This window comes from Cryptomeria japonica, chromosome 10, assembly GCF_030272615.1.
Source record: "Cryptomeria japonica chromosome 10, Sugi_1.0, whole genome shotgun sequence".
NCBI lineage: Eukaryota > Viridiplantae > Streptophyta > Pinopsida > Cupressales > Cupressaceae > Cryptomeria > Cryptomeria japonica.
Genome location: NC_081414.1, coordinates 142311348 through 142319703, shown reverse-complemented (window position 1 = coordinate 142319703; position 8356 = coordinate 142311348).

Genomic DNA, 8356 nt, shown 5'->3' with positions numbered 1-8356 from the left:
TTTAGTACTGAAGGGAAGTAAGCCTTGAACACTAAAATACCATTTTTCAAACTTGCTGGCTATTTTTATCCATCCACTATGCTTAATTTTATCATTGCAATTACTATTGAAAAACCTAAAACCTATGCAATGATATAGAATATCTGCTATTTTGTGACATAAATGATGTATACTCAACATAGCACACATCTTGACTGCAACTAATATCCTTTTCTGCAAAAACATTATCTTGTTGGAAAAGGAAAATCTCATATTCTGGCACATAACTGAAAATACATGCCTCTTTTGCATTATCAACTTGCCTACTAAAATAAGGACTCTTTGAAGAATCCTCCTTACTGATCATATCAAGCAAACTATTATCAAGGGGAAGGAAAGGATCAAAGATGACCTCTTCATATACTTCATTTTCTTGCTTTGTTTCCAATCTAATGTCAACAATATCAGTAATAGGGGAAGATTGCTCATTGTTACCTATCTTTGAATCAGATATTACACCTTTATCTTCACAATATTCCATTTTAGAAATTGATGCAATAATATCTAGATTCTCAGTTCTTTCTTCATACAAAGGGTTAAGAATAATATGAAGACCCTTCTCAAAAATGTTATAACAGAGCACCAATTGATCTTCATCTGCATCTTCATCAAATAATTCATTGATATTTTCACTAAAGTTATTTCTTATCTCATCTTCAGGTTTATCAAGAATCCAGGAATCAAAATTTGAACTGGAACAACACCCAACAATACAATCCTCACAGATCTTATCATCAAAAGCTGATGATATCTCATCATCTGAATTTTTATTATCACATTGCAAACTTGCATCTGTTTCAAACATAAAACTTTCCAATTATTCACACTCATTGTCATATCTATCTAAAACACAAGACTGCAAACCAACTCCCTGTGAAGTATTCTTCCTAGAGAAATCACTGTTGATGTCCTTCAGTAAAGTGATTGACACCATATATGTCTCTACAATTAATATGTCAGATACTTTCTCATTAGCCTCTCCTTTATCAATACGAGGAATAACCACTATCTGGGACAAGTTCTCTTCACTCACATTTTTGTTTAAATAATAATCAATAATAGGGATAGGGCTAATGTAATCAATAGGGATATAAAAGTCTTGACATGGTCCTTTAGTTTCAGATTCATGCTTTGCTTCAAACCCTAACATCTTAGTATAATATACCCTTGTAGATAGATAACCTCTGGGGATTCCATATTTCAAATTATTTTCAATATCCATTGCTATCCTATAAGCCTGATGTAAAGTTTTGGGATCCTTATCTCTTTGAAAATAACTCTCTTCCTCTTCAAATGTAGCCAAATAAACAACTAGGCATACTACATCATTTGGTCTATAACTGTTAGGAATGTCATCCAATGCCCTAGCAAACTTGAGATTAAAAGAAGGTACTAACTCATCTTCTTCCTTATGAATGTCCATGAATGTTTTCATAGCTGATCTTGTATTAATTATTTCACCAAATTGTTCCATGAATGCCACCTTCAACTCATCCCATGATGAGATAGAACATACTGGCATGTAGGAGAACCAATCTCTAGCATTTTCCCTCAAAGACTGAACAAACAACTTCATGGAAACATCTTCCGGATTTATTTCAAAATCTTCCATTAATTCAGAAAACTCCTGCAAATTCTATTGTGTTGTTTTTGACTTCTTTCCATTGAATCCTTGTAATTGTTCCCTAACCCCTACAGGAATAGGATTTGGGAAACCTTAGATAGCATCAATATTCAATGGTTTATATCTTTCCCTAAAGAAATCTCTAGGATGACTCGACATAGATTGCACATTTGTTTTTGACATTTCATAAGGAGACATAGGTACATGATACATATTTTCATTCATTCCCTTATTTCTTTCCCTTCTCTTGAACTATTACATTATAAGGCTCAAAACATACTCCATCTTAATCATATACAGTAAGTGAAAACTGAATCATAGGAGCATGCAAAATAATCACTACCATTCCCTTCATTAGTGCTTCTTTCACTCTTTTCAAAACATTTTTTTTTTACAATTTTCATGAAAATACACTTGACTCATGAAAATCTAAATACCTGGAAATGTTGAAGCTATTGCTGCTTTCTTCAACCTGGGATTTACAAAATCACCTTCAATCCTTCAAATCTTTAACACAAATCTTTTAACAGAGTCGCAACCTTCTTGCAGAGGACAAATACTCAAACAACTAGAATATCTTCATAGGTCAGATTTGTTTCAACACAACAGTACAACACTTCCTTATCATCAAATGGCATTACTAATTCTATCCTCAACTTGTCAAGGTACTTCATCATAAGAGCTCAAATCTGCTTCATCCTTCCTACAAATTTCTTGGTTCTTCTTCAAGCAGACACACACTGGTGCATAGATTTCAGAGTCTTAGAGTTGCCACTCACAGTTGTGAGGTATTACATCTAATCTTGAAAAACAGACAGATTTGGACCAAACTCTTTATAGAACAAGAACTATAGCAGATTTCTCAGCGACATATATGAGAATTGACTCAAACCGAAAAGGGACATATTAAGAAGGCTCTTCACTCTATGGGATAATCTCAACTATATATCAAGCAAATTTTTTCTAACCTAAGATTCTCTTCAGTTCCTTTCATTCCCCAGCAGAGTCGCCAATTTTTGTTGGTTCCCAAAATGGACAATGGGTTTACACTGCTTACAGGAAAGAGACTAAGCGGATTTCCTCCAACTATCTATGGAGAGCCACCTCCAACTATCAATATTTGTCAGGCTTGGACCAACAATAACAAGGATAGAAAGTCCTTCTGCACTTTAAGCTCTACAGGACTAGGGAGGGTGATCCCTTCAGTAAGATATTCTCATCTCTACAATGATACTCAATAGAAAGGGAGAATGCTCAAGGATGGAAAATCCTTTAGTGATCCTCAACCTTAAGTTGGAGTATGAGAGAGGGTGAGACAACTTTCAGAAAATACATAAATCTTAGCAAATGATTGTTCTAATATTTATAAGATTCATTCTGAGAGATCATAAAGAATACAAAATCGGAAACTAAAAACCTAATGAGATTTGCTAGTGAATACCAGTGCCTTATTCATTTGGGTTACCGAGTCTATGAAAAGTGTTACTGAAAATTTGATAAAATTTCATCTAATAGCTAGTCTAGCCTGAAACAATACTGCCTTACAATATTGCTCTGCTTATAATCCTTCATCTAAACTGCTTATAAAATCCTATGGCAAGCTTTATTTCCTCTGTAATCTCATTCAAGAATTTTAATTAACCCCTTGGAATAAATCATTGAATGGAAGAATACATACATCATAATAATGAAATAAACAAATGAAATCCTTGATCCCATTTGCTTAAAAGAAAATAAAATTACACACAGGAGAGTAAAGATTAGGAAAATATATTTGCATTAATATCATAAGCTATCCTTTATCCGATGGTAGCCAACAAATTCAAATACAAAATGACCCACTTGAAAAAGGGGAACCTGCAACTGTTCTATTACTTTTTTTCTCCGCAAAATAACATTACAGTCCCTGCTATTTCCTACGACTCTCTAGAACTACTTTGGACCTAACCCTACAGAAAAGATCTATTTTATAGAGATCTTTCTCAAAAAATTTGGACCTTAACTAATGGCCTTGAATTCTCTTTTATAGAAAACAAGGGAGCGAAAAGCTTCAAACCATGAGACACTTGTCAACAATAGATTCATTCTGTGATAATTATCCCTAAAAGGTTGTATACAATTATGTTCCAAAATGTTCACATGTCCATGCGCTGGCACTTGTGAATCATTGTTCTCTAGCCAAAAATTGGTAGGAGAAAAACTATTTGAGCCATGTCGTTATCACCCTGACACCTTTGGATGGAGTGTGAGATGTTGCATTTTTTTCCAATAGAGCATTTCCCTTCCTTAGAAAGGGAAACAAGATCCCAACAAGAAGTAAAGTCACCCCTCAAGCTAGAGGAGGAACTCAACCTTCATGCCCAGGATCAGAGGTAGTGGGGGGGGGGGGAGTTAGAGGGAAAACATAATATGCTGGGGAGGGGTCGCATCTTCCATGTAGCTACATGGATGGATTATTGTCGCTCCCTACCCAGACATGTGCCTTTTTCATTCCTCTATAGGCTCTTTCTCAGAACCCTCTATCACCCAAAGACTGAGTAGACGTAGAGGTTGTGCCATGCATGGCCTTTCTTCATAACAAAAGGCTTTCACGCCCCCTCTGGAAATCCTCCCCACTTTCACATCCTATGTGGAAATAGACATAATCACACATGAGAGAAAAAATCCATCTAGTATCATAGAGTATATTGCAACTCCATTTACAAGTTTGCTCAAACATCATTTCTTCTGCAGAAAGAAAAACTGCACTAAGAAAATGAAAAGGCTTCATACTCTACTACCAATTTGATCACCACCTTTCTATATTTATAGTTGAACAATACTTCATCAAGTAGTTCCTGTTCTTGAAAAATCATCACTCTGGTGTTCTCAATTTACTCTACCAGCTATGGACAATAGAATTCATGCATATCACCTACATTCTTTTGTCAAGGTTCATCTGATGTGAATGATTTTATTCTAATCTTATTCCTTTTTTCAGTGTACAGTCTCCTTTAGGATCTCTATCAACAAGAAAATCTCTAAATTCATCAGAGAACTCATGATTCATCACACTTGAATTGGAAGCTTATCCAAATCCTTTCACATCTTTGAGCTATCATCTTTGATTGTCAAATCAATCCTAAATCGACAAGTCTGAATACCATTCATTCTGTCTTTTCTCATGAGCTACGACCACTGCCTCCAAAATCCCTCCAAACTTCTCATTTGAAACTTAGCCATAGATCTCATACAACTTGGCAAATCTAACAGTCATTTCTTGCCAACTTAGCAGTTTGAATTTCCATCTGTATATGTGGACCCACAAAATCCTGACTGAAAAGTGCCATATCATCCTTCAACCAAGCTCCGTCAGCAACCTCTTCGTAAGCCTTCCTGGTCATCCTAGGACATGTGGCATCATCTCATGATGTCATTGTCCGTATTATCCCTACAACTTCCATCGCAGGAATACAAGGGTCATCTAATTGGTTCAATCTTTACTGCTTTGCATACTGTCTGTCAAATCTTCCAAGATTTAAAAATCGAGCATCTTTTATCTCAAGATAAAACATCTTCGTTCATATGGAGCACATGCAAATTGATGGGACTGTTAGTAGATTGACCTTTACCACCTGAAAACTGATAACACAATTCTTTTGACCGATTACATTGCTAACCTTGCTGGTTTCCGCTGATAACATGCGACACAATCTCACGATACCGCGATCATTAAAATCCTCGCACCTTTGATCAGGAGGAAGTGCTAGCCATTGGATCCATCCTGTCTTTAGAAAATGGTTGAAATATTTAGGACCTTTTGGACTTAGGTAAATACAAGCGCGGGCATAAATATTTTTTAAAAAGGGACCGGTAATAGGAATGTTATGCACTTGACTTAGGGAAATTATTATTTCACGAACTGGTTGATCAACATTTTTCTTTAGGGAATAAGATGGCCCTGCTCATGGAAAGGGTACCCTTAGCTTTAAGTGGGAAAAAAGTAACAATAAAATATATCATTTCTAGGGTTTTCTTCACAAAATGTGAGAAGTTTTGATAAACCCAAAACCCTAGACCTTGGATCATTCACAAAGGATACAAGTAAAACCTGAAAAATCAATGTTTTGAGCTCAAAAATTAAAAATTTCATGTAATCAATTTTCAAAGCTATCAAAACCTTTACAAGTTTCTTTTCAGTGTAGCTTCTTCCTTCGTTGTAGCCTTTTTTTGCTTTCATATATATTAATCTTACACCGATAACAAGTTATTTGCTAGAACATGGGGCCCGTCGATACTTTCATTTTGCCTCTGGGATGATTTAAATATTTAATTATTCCATAATTTGATATTAGAAACTATAGAAAAATATTGAAATATTTTAATTTGTTTTCTTGCCATTTCAAAGAAATTTAAGTGTAGTCAAACTGTGCATCCTCAATCCATGAAAAATTGGCAAGTCGTTATGATATTTAAAATAAAACATGGGTTTCTCATCCATTTTTGCGAAGCTCACCAATTTCAAGTACCTCCTTTGTAAATTGACCCTGTCAGCTACATTGCTCGCTTGGGAGAAGATTAAAATAATGTCATATGATCTTGGATGACCATGAAATGGGAACCAAAATCACTTGAGACCAAAATAATAGGTGGGTTGCTTTAAAAAACTCAAAATTTGAAACTTTTTTTAGATGTGTTTTTTGGCTCAAGGCAGTCAGGAAACAATTTAAAATCCTGTGAGATATTATCCATCAAAGTTGGCCTCTGGAGTGTTTCTGACAATATGTTGTTGTTTTGAGGACAATGTAAACTCGAATAATTTGGAGGTTACAAAAAATATCAAACGAGCTCCAATGGATAAAAAATCTTGCTGGAATATTTATGAATGCGACATCAGTGTTGTCCCAAGCTGGTTTTGTATGATGATCATCAAATGCAAAGGAATTAATTCCCAAAGGTGGCCTTTTGAAAGACTTCACTATGTAAAATTGTAGAAGTCTCATACAATTTTGACTTTGAAAAAATAGCAAATGACTTGTTGAGGCTTCTGAATCTTGCATAGGGGTTCTTTGTAGTGTAAAAAATTGTAGAGAACAATTAGTTTGATGTAGGGTTCATCAGGTTAAGAAATATTGACTCAAACAGAAGGTCACTTTAGTAATTTTTTTTTAATAACTGAAGAAATTGCAAATGGATTAGGTCTAGGAAAAATAGCAATTAAGGTCGTAGGACTTTGGAAATCGACATGGGAGTTCACTCTGATATAGACAATTGCGGGGAACAATTGGATTAGCATGAGTACTTACAGGGATCAAGTTATTAATTCTTAAAAGTGGCTACTTGGAATAGTTATGTGACTAGACTAGTGTGTACCTAAATTTTGCTACTTGACAAAGGCATCAAATTTGACTAGGAAAGGATCAATATGGATAATCATGCTCATTTATAATTGGTAAACCTAATTTCAAGGTCAAATTGCTTATCAAATTCAAGATTTGGATGGGCATTTTTAGGGGTGTTTGTTGGTTTTGCTTATTTAGGGACCCTAAATTTTGCAAAAAATTAGGGTTCCAACAGTCTCTTTGTTGTATGTTGTGAAGACTACAAGGTATAGTTGGTTTTTTCCTTTGTTCCCTTAAGGTCACTATTTTTATTGGTTTCTCTATCTTGCAATCCATTTGCAGAGACCATTGTCTATAAAGATTGAAGCTCAGAAATTAATAGGGAAGAAATTCACTTTGAAACTTAAAGAGTTCCATGCTCGAATTTTCCAGCATGAATATGATCATCTTCAGGTTTGTAAGACTACATTGATTCCTAGATTTACAATTTGTTTTATGTTTGGATTGCCATTTGATATCTAAATTGTCTTAGTTCTTATTCACATGTTTGAAATTATCTCTTTATATTTTGCTTCTAAATTTGATGGGGAACACTGAACTGTAGTTAATAATGTTTCTCTAGTCAAATGATAGCTTTCATTATGGAAGATGTATTTCTTATGCAAAGTTGAACATATTTCAATTGAAAGGAAAATGGGTTGTTTCATTTATTACATGGACTTAATATATTATATTGTTATTAAAATCATCCTTTAATGGATGATGTTTTCTAACAATTTTGTTAGTGTTCTAGGAATGCAAGACAACATTTTAGACATCAATAGATGAAATTGTTTGTCTTTTGTAAAATCCCTAACCATTTTTTCATAAATTCTTCACCCTTCCAAACTCTATGGAATAACAATATGTTATTAAATGATGAATATTCACTGCTCTATCTAACTCCTGATTGGTAGATTCTAAGATATTGTTTTTTGAGTTTGTAATGGAATGTGCATCACAATGTATTTGTATTTGAACTCATTTTCACACATATATAATTTGCATGTATTGGCAATAAACAACTTTGTATATTTCACTGCTATAAACTGAAATAAATTGCAGAATTAAATCTGATTACAGAACTGAAATAGACTTAAGTCAGATGTGTGTGGGTATGGTTTGTATTAACTGATTGAGAACATTGAGGGACAGTTTTCTTGCAATTTCACATACAAATTCTGACCTAGAAGTTCTCTCCATTTGGGTAATGAAGTAGGAATGCTAAATTCACTAGTCGACACCTAGAACCGCCTTATTTCTTCCCCACATCTTCCCAGGAATAGTTGCTATAGTCTCTGTAGTGCCCATGTGCTTGAAAAAGGTGTCGAAG